This window comes from Molossus molossus, unplaced genomic scaffold, assembly GCF_014108415.1.
Source record: "Molossus molossus isolate mMolMol1 unplaced genomic scaffold, mMolMol1.p scaffold_m16_p_18, whole genome shotgun sequence".
NCBI lineage: Eukaryota > Metazoa > Chordata > Mammalia > Chiroptera > Molossidae > Molossus > Molossus molossus.
Window position 1 is genome coordinate 9716199 of NW_023425353.1, and position 20571 is coordinate 9736769.

General features: G+C 46.5%; 1 protein-coding gene across 1 annotated transcript in view; it reads left to right on the forward strand.

The window, feature by feature from the left end:
* The first annotated feature begins 3094 nt into the window (after positions 1 to 3094).
* PRICKLE2 (prickle planar cell polarity protein 2) overlaps positions 3095 to 20571 on the forward strand; it is a 110137-nt gene continuing 92660 nt past the window's right edge. The window contains exon 1 of the mRNA XM_036267357.1: positions 3095 to 3582. The gene's annotated coding sequence lies outside the window, so the exon portion shown is untranslated. The remainder of the gene's footprint in view (positions 3583 to 20571) is intronic.

The following is a 20571-nucleotide window of genomic DNA, read 5'->3' on the forward strand; positions in this document are numbered from 1 at the left end:
AGTGATCTGTGCAAGGGCGAAGCATAGATCTCCAGCTTCCCCGCTGAGCACAGTCAGAGAACACGCTGCCAAAGGACCTTGATGCCATGCTTTGTGCCATCCCCTCCTGACTACAATTAGACTTTTGAGAACGCTGCACCGGCGCTATCATAACACGAGTCACACTCTTCTCTAATTGCTTGCTTAATTGTCTTCCCCTCTTATTTCCAAGCCTTTTAAGGCATGGTCCATCTTTGTGTGGGTCACCATGATGTCCATCAGGCCTAACACAGTAACTCGCAAATTTTAGGAGTTCATTTAACAGGTGAATGGGTCCCTGAATGAGTGGATGAAGCACTCATGCCCCCCCGAAATCTAGTCCTCTCGTCTTGTAGTGCGGCTTCCGAGCAAGAGGCCCCAGTGCCTCTTGGTCATTTTTACTGCTTTCTTTCCCAGTTTCATAGCCGTTGAAGTGTCTGTGATGTCTCCTGCAGGAGGAGCGTGTCAGCAGCTCACCCACATTAGGTGGGATTTTGAACTGTGCCCTAGGACTGGGGATGATGTTGCAGTCTCCCACTGACCACTTCCTTCTCACCTTTTGAACGTCGTCTGGCCGGCCCGCTGATCAGTGCAGAGTCGACCGTGAAAGCACTCGCCTGTGCGAAGTGCTTCACGCTAGTTCAAACAGCCTCGCAGGGGTACACACATTATTGCTCCTGTGTTGTCCAAGAGAACCTAGAGTTAGCAAGTGTCTGAGCCAGGGTCTGCCCCAGGCAGCCCATTGCAGGTCCCCGGCCATCCTGTTACCTCGGGGGAAGTTGATAGGCGTGTGCCATGTCTATTCTGGACGAATTCGTCTCGTTCACGTTGCCTTCCAGCTTTCCTCTTTTCCTCTTCACTGACAATCGCTCACAATCTCATGTGATCATGCTGATGACAAGGAGGTCAGAGGGTAGTGGGCCCAGACGAAGAAACGGGGGCATAGAAAGTTGAAGTGATTTGTCCACGGCCACACTGGGGTCGATGTCACTGCTTCCCCTTGGCCATTGTGGGCTTCAAACGGTTAGGTATGGTTTTCTGTTTCTTGAAGGATGTTGCGGTCTGGTTGACCTAGCCACTTCCCCACGTGCTCTGAGTTCTGCACGACGGAGACCCAGAGCAGAGTATCACTCATTCAACTGCATTCTGTTCTGTGAATGAAAAGTAATAAAAGTTATTCCAGGTCCCATGTTTTTCACCATGAAAGGTCTATGAACCGGAGAGAAGCAGTCTGAAAGAAGTTATTAAGCACTATTAATACAATTACCTATAACAAAAGACACAATTTAACTTCTCCACATCCAACAAAAAAATTTGTTTGAAGCTTCAAGAGCTCCAGCTGGAAGGGCAGAGGCCATCAGAGTGTGTTCTCAGGTGGGGGTGTAGGCAAGGAGTGCTAGCTGCGTTGTCCTCAGGGCCGCTTCTGTGCAGAATGCAGCACACCTCTCTCCCGGCCCCAGCCCCCCCCCCCCCCCCCCCCAAGGAAGCCACTGCGCTTCTCATCACAGGCACAGGGGCCAGCATACTGGCTTGTGCTTGCCTCTCACCTGGCCCAGGATACTGCCTCAGCAGCAGCGAAAGAACAATTGATTTTAAACCATAAAAGGTGACCATGGGAATATTCAGAGGATAGGAACAGCGGCCATCCTAGTAGAAGGAAAGCTTTGGTGAATTTTTCTGACTTTGTCCATAATGTCAAAAACAGCTGTTATTACCCTGGCCGGTTTGGCTCATTGGTTAGAGTGTCGGCCGCAGACCAATGAGTCTTGGGTTCAGTTCTGGTCAAGGGCACATACCTTGGTTGCAGTTCATCCCCAGCCCTGGTCGGGGTTGTGCAGGAGGCAACTAGTCAATCTCTCCCCCTCTCTCCCTCTTTCCCTGCCTCCCTCCCTCCCACTCTATCTGAGGATGGATGGAAAAGTAGCCTCAGGTGAAGACTTGTTATTATGTACATTGTGTCAATCGTCACTACAGTTCCATTCAATATTTTTACTCTATTATAGTAATACATGAGCTAGGGGAGAGCAAACACTGCGCACAGCGCAGAGTAGGTGTCCAAAAAATATTTATTGAATGAAGGGATGGTACAGATGAAGACATTGAAGACCCCAAAGTTACTTTTCCAGGGCCACATTACTAGCAGAAAACTAAACCAAGATTTGAACCCAGGGCTAACCAACTCTATAGAGTTCTTTCTTCATGCTGCTTGGTTAGGCTCTTTGTTGGTGCAGAGAAATGGAGATTGGAGATACAGAGGTGTTTAACAAAACTCCAGGCTGAGGTTCAGGAAATGTGGGTTCTAGCCCATCCTTGCTGAAATCCTGGTGTGACCTTGGACAAGGCCCTTCTCCATTCAAAGCCTCAGTTTCCTAATCTGTAAAATGGAGAGATGGAAGCAGTGCTCCCTGAGGGTCTAGAGTCCTCCAATGCCCCAGGCAGATTTATGCTCTGTCATCTCCCATGTTCACTCTGAGCTGGGGTTAGGGATAGAAAGGGGGGGTGACTAACTCACCACCCAAGCATGTTAAGGAAAGTAGCCAAATGTGTTTTATTTCAGGGATTCACAAAAATTCAAGGACAACATCATTTCAAACTAAGAAACACCCTGAAATGAAAGTTGAGAAAAGAGAGTAGAGGCATTTGAAGGCTCCACAGAGCTTTTGGGGAAGGGGAAAAAAAGAGCTGATTTCACTCCTGGGTCGGTGCAGCATGTAATCTGAAACAGACACTCAGGTTGAAAGCTGTGCCCAGATCTGATACCCTGCACCCATAGCACCACTTTAAAAAGAAAAGAAATAGACGTGTATCTTTAACGCCTCCCTTCTTACACGTGCTATTTTCCTATGCCTTTGGGGGATGCAGAGCTGGAGCCTTTGCATCCAGCAAGGGCTTTCTTCTGTCGCCCTGGCTTGGGGATTATTGATTTGGAAGGCAGGGCTAATTTACATGTAAATAAATCTCAGCGCTGGGCAGCAGGGACAGGACGTCCAGATGCGGGGACTGACTTGCTGACGTCACGGCTCATTAGCATGCGGAGGATGCGAGCACTGCAACAGCGACTTCTCGGGCACCACACGCAGCTCTGCCGCCGACAGTTATTATTATTTTTTGGCCAAGCTGCACATTTCCTGGTTCAGCGTCTTGAGCTCTGCAACCAGCTGACTGGTTGCCCTGGGTCTGGCTCAGGATCAGTTGGTGACGCTGAGGCTGGGGTCTGAGACTTCCTGCAGATTGACGAAAGCGACGTTCTCAGGAAGACGATCGGATCCACAGGAAGGGTAGAAGTCACACTTTTCCCCCTGCCTGGTGGCTCCCTAGCAGGATTTGGATCCAGCCGTGCTGTTTTCTGTGAGTGAATGCTGAGCTGCTCAGGCTTGAGCCTGCTGCTGGCTTCAGGAAGCGTCCAGATTGGGAGAAGGGTTTCCAGAAGAAGATGCTTGGGCTGCCTGCGGTCCTTCTTGCATTCCTAGAAGCCAGACTCAGAGAGAAAGTGAACTGGGGCAACTGACAAGCTCAGAGGGTCTGGCGGAAGCTACGAAATTGGGCATTTCATCTTCCTTGGAGGTAGGTAAGGAATTTGCTGTAAATCACAAATTAAACGACAGTGTGTTCCCTAAGGAGGACAAGAAAGCTAGATCTGGAGGCTTTGCATTGGGGGAGGACAGCAGGCTTCCATTATCCTAGCTAGGTGGCATTTTTAGTGGCCCTGTGGCACATTTTGCCTTTCCTGTGCTTATTAGAAAGCTCAATTGTACAGTGACATGTCACAGCTATAGGGCTAAGTCCTATTGCTGTAGATTTAGAAGCAGCATCTCTCTAAAACAAGTGCAGCTATCTTTTTAAAAAAAAATAATAAAAGGGGAGAGGGTTTAAAAAGCAAACACCTGGGAGTGTTCTTGCACAGGAGTCATTTCCGCTCAGATGTCAGCAACCATTAGAACATCTGAGGAACGAGGACTTGGCCGAGACTTCCAGGTAAAGAAATGGCTCTCAAATTGTTTAGGTTTAATTTTAGCCGATGCTTTCATATCAGAAATGGTGACATAGCTCCAGAATGTGACTGCACAGCCTGGCGGAAACACATGACTCAGTGTGTTCTCTACATTGGGTCTCTTGCAGGAGTGTTCATAGTTAGGTCTCTGTCTTGGTTTCCTGAAAACCAATCGTAGCATTACTAATCTGCCGTGGAGATCCTGCGAAGAAATGCAGATATTTAATCCCATTATTGCAATGTGGTCTTAGAATATGCTGGGGTCCAACGGGACTTTTATGAACCATAAATAATCTAGGCTGGGCCAAATCATGTAGGGTTAGTGATCTGTAACAGATTTGATGCCATTGGCCGGGCCAGGCGTGGCTCTTGTATAACTTAGGCACAGAGATGATTTCCCCAGCGAGAGAGTTCTGCCTCTAGTCAGTGCACCCAGGACCACAGTCGGGGGAGGGCCCCAGCGTGCTGTGAATATACAGACACAGCCGTGTACCAGAGCTGCAGTTTGCAAGGCTGCAATTTGCTTTGCTTGAACATCATTTCCCGGAGAGTGTTTTAAACCATCTCAGTGAGACTTCATCTACCCGAAGCGGCCTGGCCCCCTTGCTGGAAGGCGCGCCGGCCGCTGATGGCTTTCACAGAGGGGTCAAGATGAGTGTTCCCATGGGCACAGAGTGAGTCACAACTTTGACAGAATTACCGTATTTTGAAATTTTGGATTTTAATGCCACCTCGAGGGCTTGTAAAGGTTTTGGCTTTCTGTCAAATTATTTTCTCCCTCGGGAATTCTTTTTTAATGTGAAAATTAAAGCACGTTGACTCCAGTCGGCACTGTTGTCTGTAAACAGTTGTAGAGCAGCCAGAAATCATAAAATAGCATGGGTTTAAATGGCAGGGTTGTGAAAGCTCACCACGCGATGAAGGGGTAAATGGAAATACAGGAAGGGAGATGTTTTCATGGAGGCTTAAAGAGTGAGAAGGGAACAGAGATTAGACAGAATGGGATGATGGTATCAAGGGCTCAGACTGTGGATTCAGAAAGAGCTAAAGATGCTGAGAGCTTTCCCTCTGAGCACTATTTTCTGGCTGCATACAGGGGAGAAGGAGAACCTATAGGCAGGGTGATAGGTGTAAGGATAACGAGAAGACATATGAAAAGCACCTGGCACAGTGCTAGCCACTCAATCAGTGTTAGCTGTTATTGATGTTGGCATTGTTACCTTTTCATCATGATGATTATATGCATTGTTGCTAAAAACAAAATAGTCTACTGAAAAGGCGATGGGTTCACATCCATTTGTCTGCAGAAAGGTCTCGCCAGCAGAAGGGGTGCCATCTCCAGTCACTCGTGTCCAGGTCCATTCCCACTCACAGGAACTTTCCACTCCGTCGACCGGGCTGACAGAATAAAGCGTATTGTCCAGGGGTACTGTACTTTGCAGAACTGAAAGAGACTGGATGATAAAATGAAAATCGTTTCGCCCAGGCACCCTGCGGGAAGCCCTCCTGTTTGGGCAGCTGACAGGTCACATGTCGAAAACTGCACGATCTGAACGGGAATCGAGGCATTTCTGGATTGCTGTTTGCATTTCCCTTTTGTTCAGACTTTGCGTCTGAGGGGCAGTTCTGTTCCTTCTTTTCAGTGTGGACTCTCAGCATTTTCTTCTCTATCCAGGGAGGCCTTTGAACAGGTGCTTTGCCTGCCTGCTCCTCAGAATTGATGCCACCATGTGGGTGACTTGTGTTGGTGGGTCGACTATTCAGGGAAAGGAGCAAGCCTCCCTGCCCACCTGCCCGTGACCCATCCTCTGCCCCTCATTGTGTCCCCTGACACTGTACGACTGCCAGACTTGTGTCTCTTCCTCCTCTGTCACCAGCATATTTCAGTCACATGATTCGACGGCTGTTTTTCCCTTTCCTCCCAACATCTTTCTTTTAAACTTAGGTGAAATGGAACTTTGATGCAGAGTCTGAAGGATAAACTAAAAGTGAATTAAAGGAACCCGAGGAGTCTAGCATAGAGTTCTTTCTCAGGAAGCTCAGTATTGGGACTTGATCATTTTTGGTTGCCGTTGGTTTTCAGTAAAGTTGTGTTTTTCGCGGAGAATGGCACTTATATGTTGATAATAGCCCACCTCCCTTGTTTCCTGATTGTATATGTGATCTTGAGAGAGTTACCTAACCTCTCTGAGCTTTGATTTCTTCACGGGGAAACTGGAAGTAACCTTCCCTGGACTCCTGGGGTGCTGAGAAGAGCCGGCAGCCGTGCCCCGCCCAGGTCCTGGTGCCTGCCCTGTGTGGGGCTGGCTTTCCTCCCGTTGCTGACTTTCAGATTTCCCATGTAATCCCAATCTGCGAACACCCGGGGGCAGTAGTTACAATGTTCATTTGACAGGAAACCGAAGACCAAAGAGGGAACATAAACATCACTGCCCTAAATGGCACAGCTGGTGACAAATCCTGTGCCCGTCTACTAGCATTGCCTAACCGGGCTGGGGTGGGGCAGGGCTCTGACCCCCCCTCTGCTGCCTTGAGTGAGCAGAAACCTCCTTCTTCAGAAGGCCCAAGCGTGGTCTGCTCTCTTCTCTTGTTTTCAAACACCCGAGTCAAATGCTGTGTCTCTGAGATGGGACTTCTGGGTGGCCCACTAGGACCTTTTCCTCGCCTTCTCCCATGTAATCAGTAGCTGCTAGCGATTGTGAATGGTCACAAACTAAGAAGTTTTGGCGTGGGGCATTGACAAAATCTGTTTTCTTCATTGATGCTCCTGACTGCCATTTGTTACTTTGTTCTTGCCCTAACCTGTAAAGATTTGTAATGAAATATTCTCGTTTTTATTGTACCTTGTTCATGTGTGTGTGTATGTGTGTGTGTGTGTAAGTGAAGCACAGGAGAAAATGTTGCAGTAAGATCACACTGAGTTTCCAACAGCCCAAGTCTCCAAATGTCCGCTGGGGCCCTGGCCAGCTGCGTGTAGACTTGGTTCTGTCTCCTCGGACGGCTGTTGGAGCAGTTCTTTGTTTGGAGTCTAAAACCCACAGGCTTGCTCATTCTCCCATTTCCCTGGGGACAAGGCAGAAGGAGAAAAGAAGCAAGGAGAGGGAGAGAAAAAGATTGGATGGAGGAGCTGGAGGAGGAGAGAGGGAAGACGGAGGGAGGAAGCCGCTGGAGAACAGCAGAGCCTTCTCCAATCACCGGGAAGGGCAAAACGGAAGGTTCGGGGGAAACAGCAACTTGGAAGACAAGGGCCTCTGTTCTCCTTCAGCTAGAAACTCCTCTCCTCTGCCCCATCTGTCCTACAGAACTCAGAGTGCAGCCATTTCAAACCCGCGGCCCTACACGTGGCTGAACACAGGGCGTGTTTCTGCCGGAGCGCCACAGGCCGTGTTAGAAGTGCGTTCATTGAAAAGCCCATTCTCCAGTGCCGTGTGGGCCTGCTTTCCTGGCGGGGGCGGGGGCAGCCTCCGGAGCACTCTGGCTCGAAGAAACGTCACGTTGGCTGAACCGAAGACTCGGTTTTCCTGGGAGCCGACCCAGGAGAGGAGCAGAACCCTGCAGAGAGCAGCGTCCCAGCATCCCCGGGGGCAGTGAAGGCAGCAGGGAAATCAGGCCTGGCCTCGACCGAGACCGTTTCCAGGGTCAGCCCCTGGGCGAGTGCGCCTGTGCGAGAAGGAATGACGGCGGTGTCTGATGTGCTCCTTCTCCCCGGTCCTGGCATCTGCGCTGCTGTGTGTAAACCACCCCGGGGCTGGGAGGGGCCCAGAGCTGGGGCCCAGGTGCAGCTCTCTGCCTGCCGGACAGATGACCAGCCTGAGTGGCCTCCACGCTGTGGCCTGGCAGTGCGCTGGGCCCAGGTCCCTAGCCCTCCTCGGCTCCTTAAAATCCACCCTTGCAAGTGCGATCCAGCCCCAGCCAGGGTTAAAAGTAACTGGGACAGGAATTCTTAGCATTTTGTTTCATTTGGGCAGGATGCCATTTTCCAGCTCTTTTCTTGGCATCCGTTCATCAGTGGGAGTCCTCAGAGATGCTTGTTCATGAAAGTTCCAGGACTCAGCTGAGAGGCAGCTCTGCTTTCTGTGGTCACTGGCAGATAGGCCTTCAGGGGAGCCCGTGTGTGTGTGCTTTGGGTGTCTGTGTGTCTGTAAATAGTCTGTGTATTAGTGCTTATGCAAGTGTATAGAAAAAAATAGTAACTGTTGTAGATTGAGCACCTACTGTGTGCTCGCTGATGAAGATGGAGAAACTAGGACTCCTAGAAGTTAAGTAATTTGGCCAAGGTTACAAAGACAGTAAAGAAAGAATAAAGCTGGGATTCAAACCCAGGGTGATCAGAGTCCAAAGCCTGAACTGTGTCCACCATTCTAGGGTTCCTTGCACTGTTCACTATAATATCCTCTCTGAATGTTTTACCTTTGCCTTCTATGGAACCTTCCTCTGAGAAATACCTCAGTATTTAGCTACTGAACTAAAATCCCCTTGATCGATCTTTTGGTAAAATTGGAAACATCTAGGAGAATATGTCAGGCATAAAAAGAACATATGGCTTCTTCACCCACAACTTTGAATGTGGCTTTTAGAATGGAAGGGGGAGGTTGGTTGGAAAGTCACGAGACACCCCGAGGTGAAGATGAAAAGCCGCAGACCAACGGAAGCAGCCCTTTGTTGGACAAGAGGCCACGTGGGACACCCTGCTGGGCCAAGCTGGTGGCCACGGCAAGCCAGCTGGAGTGTAGAGAAAGAGGCCAAGCTGGTTGACTCTTGATCTCCAGTTCCAGGCACGCTAGGGTCTAACTAGAATTCCTGTTTCCCCTGTCTGAGCCTCAGTTCTTCCTTTTCTAAAATAAAGGTCCTGAATCAAATGAACCCTAAGTTCTCATCCGGCACTGACCTTGGTAAGTGGGAACTTGAAGCATGAAGTCAACCCTGTCGGTGAAGACGTAGGATTTGCATCGTGGGCTGGGTGGGCAGCGAAAAGGTCAGGTTTTGTATGGGGACCTGACCTCTCTGTGTTGACATGAAAATCATTACCCTCCAGAGAATGACCCGAAGGTTTTTGGAAAAACACTGACCTTTGGATGTTTCAGAGGAGTGAAGAGGGTTTGATGGTCCCGCAGCATGTTGGTGCTGCTCGTGCCCGCTCAGAAGCCTCAGGGCTGTTGTGTGAGTACACACTCTGCAGAGTGCGAGGGACCAGGCTTCTCCAGCTCAAGGTGCACACACCTGCGGGCGTCGCTGAAACACTGCCGCTGCATTTTTGACAAGCTACTTCTTGATACTGATGCGCCCTTTCTCAGCCACCTTGAAAATAAGAATAGAGTGTTTCACATGGAAAGAAAATTTGATTCGATTCAGAGGCCCAGGTTCTAGTACTACTGACAATTTCTTATTTGAGTAATCTCAAAGCGATCATTTAGTTGCTCTATGACTCAGTTTCTCCTTCTGAAAAGTAATACAAATAATTAATAACTAACATTTAATGACTGCTTACAGTGTGACAAGCAGAGTATTCACTGTTCCTCATGATTACCTTGTGAGGTAGGTTATGTTATCAGCCGCATTCATCAGAAACTAAGCAATGAGGTTAAATAACTTGTCCAAGGTCACACAGCTAGTAAGTGACCAAGGTGGGATTTGAATTTATCCCACATAATTCTGGAGCCTTCGTGTGTGTGCATGTGTGTGTGTGTGTGTGTGTGTGTGTGTGTGTGTGTGTATTACACAGACATCATAAATATATTAACTTACAAATACCTTGGGGCACCTGAGATTATAAGAAATAACTATTTGCCAAATGAGGTTGTATTTTTTTCATTAAAAAAGTTGTTTTGGTTTATATAAATTAAAATAAAATGCTCTGTGAAGTTTTGAAGAACACAGGCATTGGCTCTGTTGTCTTGGATAGTTCAACTGAGGGAGAAGGTTAGCTAAGAGGAATGTTTAGAAGAATGGGAAGTTATGGTTAACTGAGTTTCTGGTTATTTAGAGTTAGATCCCTTTAGTTTTTTATCTTTTTTTTTTTTTTTTTTTAATTTTGACAATATATCTGATTACTTTTCTGCCTTAATAGAAACAGCAGGTTTACCCAACTGAGAGTATCTTGTGATTCAGGATTTGGCAGTATGTAAATAATTATCCTGAACCTGAATTCCCAGATGAACCTGCCTTGGGAGAGGAAGTCGTAAGTGGTTGATCCTTAGCATCATATGAGTTTGATGTCTCTCACCTCACCAGACAGCAGTCGGTGACCTTGCAGGATAAACAGATGTCCGCTTTCTTCCCTTATCCCCCCCTCCTTGGGATTCCCCCCAGAAGCTTCAGTTTAAATGGTAGGGAAAACCTTCTTCAGTGGGGAAAAGGATTCTTATTTGAATGTGTACCCATGTTTGAACTCCATTCTCAGAAATGTCCTGACTGTAGTATTAATTAGTATGGCAGAAACTGGCACCTTCATCAACAGGTCCTTGTCCAATGCAGGTGTCACTAATGACCACCACACTCTTTCGATCAAGACCCAACACAACCTCCGACTCCTTCTCAACCCAGCACTCAGGCAGCCTGTACCCATCAGTTATAGCTGGCCCAGGAGATTTAACCTGCATGCCATGTCTACCCTGGCAAACTTCCTAGAAGTTGATTCTCTGTTCGGTTTAGTAAATATTTATTAAACACTTATAAATTGCTTAGGCATGCTGAAAAGGAATTCTGTTTTCCACTTACTCTGCATTTATTTTTTTCTCCCCAAAGTGGATGACCTGCAGACTTATTGAAAGTTTTAGTTGACTTTTTCGTTAATTAAGGTTGTAATAGATTTTTTTTTTATTTCTCTGGGATATACATCCTGTTGTTCTGATTAATACGGTTCCTATTCTTAAGGCTCCTGTCGCTTTTCACTGCCAGTGATTATCCGGCTTCCCTGCTATGATGGTCCCAGAGGTGCCTCCTTTGCAAGGAGCTGTTCTCTGTCGGCATCCTCTGGGCAGTCCAGCAGCCATTGGCTGGGTGGTCAGTGCAGACAGGGTGGCTGCTCTTGACTCAGCAGCTGCGTGGCTCTCCCCTGACAGCTTATCCATCAAGATTCAGGAGCTCATTTAAATCACTGCTTAAGTCTGCTACTTGCATTTGAGTTCATCATCTCTGAAGTCGCTTAGAGAGCCTGTCAAGACTAGATGCTTGCCATGGATGGGAACGATGTACATTCCACCCCCGAATCTCCCCCCTCCCATGCTTCCTGTGCAGGTTGGACCAGTTTGAAACACCTGCCTCATAGGAAGCAGGGTGGAAATGCAAAGCAAAGAATTTGCGTGTTCCTCTCTCAACAAGAGCTTGGGTTCTTGCTAGAATGGCTTCTGAAACGTGAATGGGTGGAAAAGGACCTAACTGGATTTGGTCTGGTCAGACGAGCTTGAGCTTGCCTTCCTTCCACGTTGTCAGTGTGGCCGCCCGCACACCAGCGTGGTTTGCCTTCGCTATGCTTCGAATCGTTTGGAATCCTGTACCACTGAATTGCTAAGATTCAGCATCGTAAATGGTACCTCTGACATCTAATGTACTGTTTTGAATTTTTAAAAGAACATTGCAGAGAGTGAGAAATAGAACAGCTGCAAGCTACGAGTCACTGACTCTGGCCCTACGGGGAATGAGAGAGAAGACCCTTTACACGTACCGTTCTCTGAACCAGGGGGTTTAACTTGGAATCCCTGAGCATCAAAGGACCAGAGAAGAAAGACTGACGGACTTTTTAAAATTAAATGCACAATTCTCTGTGAATGTGTGTACGTTCATTTTCTTTGAGTGTCCCGGCTTTCATCAGATTCTTAAAGACATAAAGTCCCAAAATGTTAAGAGCTGCCAGTGGCTGGAAGATCGCTGTAAACGCATCCAGAAAAATCTCTCTCGGTTGCGTGGGACTGTCCTCCGTGGAAATAGACCTTCTCGATGGCTGCCCCAAGCTAATACCGACCTCTGTGAAGCTAGGGGGAGAATTCCCTGCTTCTCTTTCATTTTACAAATGAGCAAATTGAGGTCCGTGGTCTCAGATACCAAGGCCACAGGTGTACTTATTTTGTCCGTGTTTCAGATACTTTTGTATTATTCATTTAACAATATTTTAAACATTTACTTTGGGTTAGGTCAGGGGTTTTCAGTCTTTCTATATTCAAGGCATTCTTTCAAATATTGGACATTTGCAATACATGTGACAGAATTAAATTACACTACACTTAGGGTATGATTCTTGGTCATTCTCGACAGTAAACAAACACATGTCCTCTTCCCTAACCTTCCTTTCTGGCATACTTTCATTTAATCCAGGAAAAAAGGCAGTTTTTCTCCAGTGTAGTTTTTTTGTGGTGGTGGTGGTTTTAATCCTCACCTGAGGATATTTTCCCATTGATTTTGAGATAGAGTAGAAGGGAGGGAGGGAAGGGGGGGGAACATTGATGTGAGAGAGACACATCGATTGATTGCCCCCGGCATGACCCTGACCAGGGCTGGGGATCAAACCTGCAACCCAGGTATGTGCCTTTGACCAGGAATCTAACCCATTAACCTTCAGTTCTTGGGCTGACGCCCCAACCACTGAGCCAAACTGTCCAGGGCTCTTCAGTTTTGACGATGTACTACTGATCATGTAGTTGACTCACACTCTGCATTTTTGCATCAATGCAACAAAGTTATGCTTAATTATTGCAGAAAATAAATCATAAAAAATGTTACACATTGATCATATCTTGTTTGCATGCCCATGAAGGTTTAGTACCACCAAGCTAGATTCTGGGCTTGGACATTTTAGATTCAACAATCTTTAAAACTACCTATTGAATGCTCATTGTCCTAGATACAAGATAAGTTCCTTGACCTTACAGAATTTGCATTACAGTACGAAAACATAATACACACATCAATAAGTAAGATAGTTTCTGATAGTGAAAAATGTTAAGAAACAAATTTTAAGGGTAACAGAATAGATAATGAATGAGAGGAGGAAGTAGGTTATCTTTTATAGGGTTCTTGTTGGAGGTACCTTTGAGTGATAGCATGAATAATGAAAAGTAAGCCAGGTTATAAAGTGTGTGTGTGTGTGTGTGTGTGTGTGTGTGTGTGTGTGTGTGTGTGTGTGTGGAGGGGGTAGATATTCCATGCAGAGGAACAGCCACTACAAAGAACCTAAGGGAGGAATGGCCTTAGCAAGTTCAAAACACAAATGAAAAGTCAGTGAGGCTGAAACATGGTAGACAAGACGGGCAGTGGGACAGGATGCAGCTGGCGAGAGAGGAAGGGCCAGATTATCTGTCAGATGGAGTAGACCAGGGTTAAGGAGTGTGTGCTTCATCTAATTGCAAAGGCATGCCAATTGCACATTTGAGGCAGGATTTTTGAGTATTATCACAATTGTTTTAAAAACAAACAGCTGCCCAGCTGGTGTTGCTCATTGGATTGAGCGCCGTCCCATGGACTGAGAGTCCTGGTTCTATTCCAGGTCAGGGCATGTGCCCAGAATGTGGGCTCAGTCCCCAGTGGGGGGTGTGCAGGAGGCAGCTGATTGATGTTTCTCTCTCACATTGATGTTTCTATCTCTCCCCGCTTCCTCTCTCTCTAAAAAACCAATTAAAAAACATATTAAAAAATAAATAAAATGCAACAAAAGTTTAAATAGAGAAAAATAAAAAACAAACAGCTGGTAGAAAATAGATTCTAGAAGGGCAGGGTTGAAAGCAGGGAATTGGAAGGAGCTGGTGCAGTAGCCCAGGCAGGTGGTAATGACAAAATGGACTAGGGGAGTAAAGATATAGAAATGGTGGGATGAGGTGATGAAGAAATGACTGAGGCTCATCCCATGTACAAGGAAGTCCCAGTTTGAGGCTTGTGGTGTTCACTGTCTCCACTACATCAAGCGTGTGAGGGCACTGAGCTGGGGGAGGGGAGGCCTCTCGGGGGCTTATATCCTTCAACCATCACCTTGTCAAATCTGAATATAACAAATTTTAAATCATTTCAAAACCTTATTCCTGTAGACCATGCGAATTCAATTCATCAAGGGCTTTTTCCAACAGAACAGGAAACCAGGAAATGTTACTGTCTGTGTGTGCTCCTGTGTCCTCACTGATGCAGACCGAGGGAGCCAGTGTGGCTCATAACAAAACTGCCAGAACCTTTGCACAGATCCGGCTCGAGGAAGGGCGGCAGCATCTCGCCTTTCTTGGCCTGTCCCTGCTATGAGAAACCTATTTTGTTTTTTCCCTTGGACTTGGCTTAAGCCAGGTCTCTCCTGAAAATAATCTTTCCCTGTTGCGTCTAACTCAGTCTGAATTGAGAGGCTTCCTTCCCAGCATCAATTTTTGGTAAATACAATTTCTTGATGCTCTTATTTCCCAAGTCCGCTGGGGTTATCTTGAGCCTTTGGCTTCATTCACTGAGGAACAGGGGTTTCTGGGAAGTTTTTGCCTTGAGCCCTTCAGCACAGATAGTAAAGGCCCCTGTCAAGTTTTGAAGGGTGTGACCATTGCCAGAATCCCCACAAGCCAAGCCCCTGAGGGATGCTCTTGCCAGCTGGCCCCCGTCCACTCCAGAAATGGCTGGGTTTCAGTGTTCTCTGTGCATGGAGCTGGCGGAGTTCCCGCGGATGAAAGGCGGCCTAATATAAACTGAAAATGTTATTAATAAGCAGCCACTTAAGAATTTCCTATGACTTGTGAGTGATTTGGGGGCCTCAATGTGAACAGAGAGAGAGGCACAGCTTGTTTTACATGGATTAGGGACCAGAGCAGTCGAAGGGCCTCAGAAAGGCGCTCAGGTGTTTGGTGACGAGCTCTGGTCCAGCAGATTGGGGTTTGTGTTTTCCTTTTTATTGTCTCCTGGCTGTGAGAGCTTGGGTACGTTTCAGAAACTCTGTGAGCCTTGGTTTTCCCATCTTAAAATGAGGACATAATAACTTCTATCTCACACTGTGTTTTGAGGATGAAATAAAGAATACATGGAAAGTGTAACACGGAGGCCAGCAACCACTCAGGAAAGGTTTTCTTCAAAAGAGAAGTTGGGAAACTCCTACTCTGGAACTGGAGTCCAACCGACTTGACTTTCCCTGTCTGGGGGGAAACACAGTAGGTTTGAAGTTGTAGATGCTCCAGCACTTGGTGGTACAACCACAGCACGTGGCCTCCCTGGCTTCACCTTCTCCATCTGTAAAATGGCCATAACCACCCTTGCTCTTCTGATCAACCTTGCAGAGATTTCTGGCAATTTAAAGAACTGCCTGAATTAAAAGTGTGCGGTAAGCTCTAAAGTACTTGATTAGTCCTGGAGTCATTCATTTACTATCCAGCGTGTCTACCTTATTATATCTTGGTAAGGAAAAAAGGGGTTAATTGTGTGACCTTGAAATATTAAAAGCATGGTAAAAGTTTAGTAATCCTTTGGTAAGGATGGTAATCAGATTACTTTGCTCAGTGTAGCACACCCTTAATATATACTGTTTCATAAAGACGTGAAAATAACTTGTTCATCCCCTATTTTCCATTGGTTTGTTTCCATTCTAACTAAAAAAAGTGATTAGGGCCTAGAATGACTTCTAGAGAGCAAGAACCATGACAAATTGTATGTACTTGTTTGCTTTACTTTATATCCCTGCCCATAGCATAGGGCCTAGCCAGTGTAATCAGGTTTCACTCTACCAAGCATGCTGTATGTTTAAGTTATTTAATTCTAACAGCAATTCAGTAAAGTGGCAGAGTTAGGGTTCGAACCCAAGTCACGGTGCCTCCAGAATCTAAGGTGTTAATCCACTGCACTGTATATGCTGCCTTCAGTACTTGAGAGATATTTAATGTCTCAGATCTTGTCTACATGAGGTTAGCCAGCTTCTGCCACAAGGCAGGTGGAGACTAAAGTCCCTCAGCAGGTGGCATGGAAGAGAAAGAGAGAAAGGCAAACGAAGATTTTTGTGACATCTTCCAGTTCTTGCCTTGAAGTTTGGAGGTGGGGTGTTAAACTGTTTGCCGGCACGTCCTCAGAAGGGATCGTCTGCAAAGGAGGTGCTTTAGGAACTGTGCTAAGTGTCCCAAATGAAGCAAAGATGAGCACGCAGTAAAGTCACGCTGAGCCTGTGGGCAAAGCGAAGTGGAGGAGTCTATGCATGGGGGTAACCACCGTTCATCCACCTTGGCTTATTCTTAGCAGGACAGTGTGTCTGACAGCAGCTGAGGAAATCGGAGATTCTCTGGGTACACACAGCTTTTGGCAGAAACGCAGTGAGGCAGGTAGCCGCGTTGCCATGGAGACACTATCAGTGGCCAAGCTCTTCTGCTTTGCAGTACTTGGCTACTCATCACCATGCTGAATTAGCTAGCTGGTGTTTGGTGGGCAGATCGCTCACTGACTGTGAATATGTTTACAGTAAAGTCAAACTCCTTCCCATGGGTTATATGTGTCATCTCCAGCTGCCATCTTGTCACCATCTAAGACTCTTCTCATATCTTGATGGCACCATGTTCTCTCCCACCTGCATGCCTTTATTGACCTGTCGGAAATACCCTTCCTTCTCTTTCTGCCTCGTGACCTGCTGCTTAGCAACTTCCAGGTGCAGCATCCTAGGGAGGCCTGCCCTTACTTCTCATTAACAGGCATCTCTGTAGCACAGTGCTTGGCACGTGGGAGGTTTTCTGTCGGTCAGAGACCTAACAGCAAAGTCAAAATACGTTTCACTTTTGTTTGTTTTAATACCTATTTTCAGAAATCACAATGTTATGTAGAACTTGCAGAATAATATAAGGAATTCCATATACCCTTTTAGATTTCCCCATTAACATTTGCCACATTTGTGCTTCTATCTCTGTCTTGCTCTCTCTCTCCCCTCCTCCTCTCTCTCTCTTCCCTCCTACTCCACACTCACGCATTATTATTATTATTGTTGCTGAAGCATCAGAGGATAAATTACAAACATCATGCTTTACCTGTGTAGAGTTCAGCACCTGTCTCCTCAGAACCAGGAAATTCTCTTTAACAGCCCACAGTGCTCTTCATTTTGAAAGTCGTGGTCCAGCTCTTTGTGGCTATAACTTTGTGCCCCAGTGAGACAGGGACTTCTTACTGTTTTCTTATTATTTATTTTGTTTTAATTCTTTGCAACACTTACTGGAAGGCACAGCTCATAGATGTTCGGTGAACCGTTGTTGAATAAGGAAAGCTGCCTGCAGCAATGTGTTCGGCTTTCCCTTCTTCCCCTTGGCGCGCACCGCTCCAGCGTCTGGCCCATGGCTCCTGCCGCAGGAGGAGCTGCGGATTTATGCACGAGCTGACCTGTCTTGCACGTGGGGTAGGCCAGAGGCCCAGGGTGGTCCTTACCCAGTGACTGTTGGGATTTGGTGGGTGCGTACACCTGTGACCTTGACTCTTCAGTGGAACATCTCTGAGGAATGTTCTGTACCATCCTGTACTTCCTCAACTGAAACGAGTCACGGTTGCCCAGAGCTGCAGCCTCCCACTGCCTTGTCATATGTTGGCATCCTTCCCTTCTCCAGGTCCCTATCAGGACTTTTGGGGATTACCTCTCAGTCTTCTTTATGCTCAGATACCTTTTGAGGATCTGGTTCTGGGGAAACCTGTAAATCCAAGTATGGTAAGAGATGTCCAAAATAAGGAAAGTCATCCAGCAGGCTTATTTTTAAAAGAGAATGTGTTTCTACTGCTCAAAACTGGCAAGATAATTAATCTAAAGTAGGGCACTGTATATTTCTTAATTGAAGTATGAATTGACATATGAATTAGGAAAGGGAACACTGCCACTGAAAATCATCCTGCCCCAGCTTTGGCAGTGCAGGGAGAGAGAAGGTCCTCTTGGCGCAGATGGCCAGAGCCGCTGGAGCCAGGCGGAGGGCAGGGAGTTGGACAGACCAGGCGGCACGGTTTGGCTCTCAGCACACACCCGCCTCGTACCCAGCTGGCCTTGTCACAGTCTCCACCCTTCAGCTTCTGTGTTTATTAGGAAACCATTTTTCCTTTCTCACAGAGATAGAAATCTTGCTTCCAGACATGGCAAGTGTCAAGGTTCATGCCTGGGTCCCTCGTTCAGACTGAGTGTTTGCCAGAAATGGGAAAAAAACAAAATAACTGTGGCTGGGCGAGGGAGTTAAGGAGCCAGTCAGATGGCAAATAACAGGATATGCTGATGTCTGGGTATCAAAACAGAAGGGAATTCAGGAGAATGGAGGAACTTTCCTGTACCCACTAAGATGGCACCATCCTCTGAATTTTACATCTGTGCTGGAGCTTTGGGCCAGGCAGTGGCTCAGCCAGTTTGGTCACTGTCATCAATGTAGACAGTGATGGGAGAAGGGAGGACACACACCACCTCCTGAGAATGACTCATGCCCTGTTCTTCCCCACCTCACAGCCTTTGTGCTTGCTTTTCTTCTGCCCAGAAAATACACTCCCTGTTTTTCTCTCATACTCAGTCTTCTCATTGCAACTCAGATGTCACTTCAGTAGAGAGACCTCTCCTGATCCATCCTCAGTCCCTCTCTTCCTCATCTCGTTTGTTTCCATAATGACACTTATCCCAATCTATAAATGGCAAATGTATCTGTTTGTTTACCTAGCCATTATCTGTCTCTTCCACTCTACTCTGAGCTCCATGGGGTTGGATATTGTCTGTCTTAATCACTGCTCTATGCCCAGCATCTTAGTACAGTGCCTGGCACATAGTAGATGTTCTACCACTGTTGTCTACTTGGATGGTTGGTTGGTAGTTGAATGTATCAATAGATATGGATGGATGGATGGATGGATGGATGGATGGATGGATGGATAGATGGATGGATGAATGGATATGTATAAGTGGATGGATGGATGGATGGATGGATGAATATGGATGCATAGATGGATATGGATGGATGGATGAATGAATGAATATGGATAAGTGGGTGGATGGATGGATATGGATGAATATGGATGGATGGATAGATATGGATGGAGGCAATGATGGAAAGATGCACAGAAGAAAAGAAGAAAGGAAGATTTGGCCACTCTACTTAAAACATGGTAATAGAAATAGCACTTATTTTGGAATCAGAGGACATAGGTTCTAATTTGTATGACTTTAATCAAGTGGCTTATGAGTTCATAGTCCAAATTTTTATATCTGTGAAGTGAGGAAAAATGCTAATTTTACAGTACTGGTGAGAATGAATCAATGAAACAAACTATGTAAAAATAATATGAATATTATAAATCTTCCGTAAATGTAAGAAATTATGGTAATAGTAGAAATATAGCCTTCCCTGCCATCCTTCAGTATCGAAGCGCATGTTGGAGTGGGAGGCAGGAGCCCGGCCCTGGAGGTCACACCTGTTGTGTGGAGTCCTTGATCCACTGGGGACAGACTGGCACCTCTTGGAGCACCTCATTTCTTTCAGGCCAGCCCCCACAAATATATTTTTTGCCCTTCTCTCTGCCATTCTGATCCTCCTCTTGTGGTTTGGGGGATGGGGAAGGTGGAAGCTGGAGCCTATGTGTAGGTCGTATAGTCCTGTGACCCATGCAGTGTTGGAGAGGACAGCTTGTGTTCCTTTGTGATAGCTCAGTTTTGACAACTCTGACTTATTCACAGTGGGGGCAGGATTATCTCAGCAATATCTTAGGGCAGGTGGACCCTGCTTCTGGCTCTTACTGGCTCACTTAAGCACAGCAGAAGATGCCTTTTTGTTAAGTACAACCACTGTCTCCTTACTCGCTTACTTCCTGGCAGCCTGCAACCCAGTAAAAACTCTTCACCCAAAACCCTATTTATCTCCTAAAGCCTGGGAAAGGTGTTCCCAAAGGGCAGTAAACTAAAAAAAAAAAATGTTGGCTTATTTTAGACCAAATTTAGGCTGGTGCTTTGCATGGCATGTGAGAAGATGATGCTCTCACTGGAGGTCCACGGAAATGGGCAGCAGAGCAGACTGAGAAAGCAGACTCCTGCCCAGCCGCTCCTGAGCCTATCCTGCCAGGGCACATCCTTCAGGTGGTTTGAGGTGACGTAAGTTATTGCAGCGCTGAGAGTGTATGACTGATGTACAAAGACGCAATTCAGAGCCAAGGCATGGTGGTTTTAAATTATCTGTGCCCCATCTCTCCCCACTTGCACAGAAAATTGAAAGTCAATAGATGTTGAAATCTGGTTTTCAGATGTTTTTTATCTGAGGGACCTAACTTAACTCTGAGCTACCCATAAATATATATGCAATCCCATGTTGCCGGCATCTTCCAGGCTGTAAATAAGTTCTCTGATCCTGCTACAGGGAACCAGATCAGAACAGACCCACTTATCAGGATTGAATAATGCACATCTATTTGCTGAGAGCGTTGTGTGTGCACATGTGGGTGGCTCTGGCTCATGTCTTGTCATTCCAGGCCAGAGTCTCGTCTCTCAGTACTTGCTGATGGGGAATACATAGACTGAAGTCTGGTCTCCAGTTTCTTAACATGAGGGGGAAGAGGACTAGCAGCTGTTTCTGTTGAACAGGGTTATCTCTGGGACTGAGTATTTGGAAATGTTTTTCTTCCTCTAGCTTATCTGTAATTCCTGA